This window comes from Panthera leo, chromosome B2 (assembly GCF_018350215.1).
Source record: "Panthera leo isolate Ple1 chromosome B2, P.leo_Ple1_pat1.1, whole genome shotgun sequence".
NCBI lineage: Eukaryota > Metazoa > Chordata > Mammalia > Carnivora > Felidae > Panthera > Panthera leo.
Genome location: NC_056683.1, coordinates 102,985,374 through 102,985,872, shown reverse-complemented (window position 1 = coordinate 102,985,872; position 499 = coordinate 102,985,374).

The window sequence follows — 499 nt, the reverse complement described above, 5'->3', positions numbered from 1 at the left end:
GTAAAAAGGAGTTAATTTTATTCACCAGGTTTTCTCTTAGAGACGGTATTGTTTGAGTTTGAAAGATTTCTTTTCATTAGGATCATTGGGTGCGGTTTACATTTCAAAGACATATTTTGAGTAACAAATCAGTGCACTTACATAAGGTATTTACAGGTAGTCTTTTATTTTAATAGTGGCAAAAAAAAAAAAAAGCCCACACATATAAAATTCATCTTCCCAACAATTTCCAAATGCACAGGACAGCAGTGTCACGCACAGTCACATTGTTGTGCGAGTTGTGTAACTGATGCCCAGAATGTTCACATCCTATATGACTGAAACTTTATACTCACTGAACACAGACAACTCCCCACACCCCCACTTCTCCAGCCCTTAACTGAAAGTCTTTGTTTTAAAGATTAAAGATCGTCTGAAGTAACATTATGACATTTGGAGATAGAAGTTGGGTAGATCTAAATCTTCTCTCCGTAAAAGAGGAAAGTGGAATCAGAGAGCG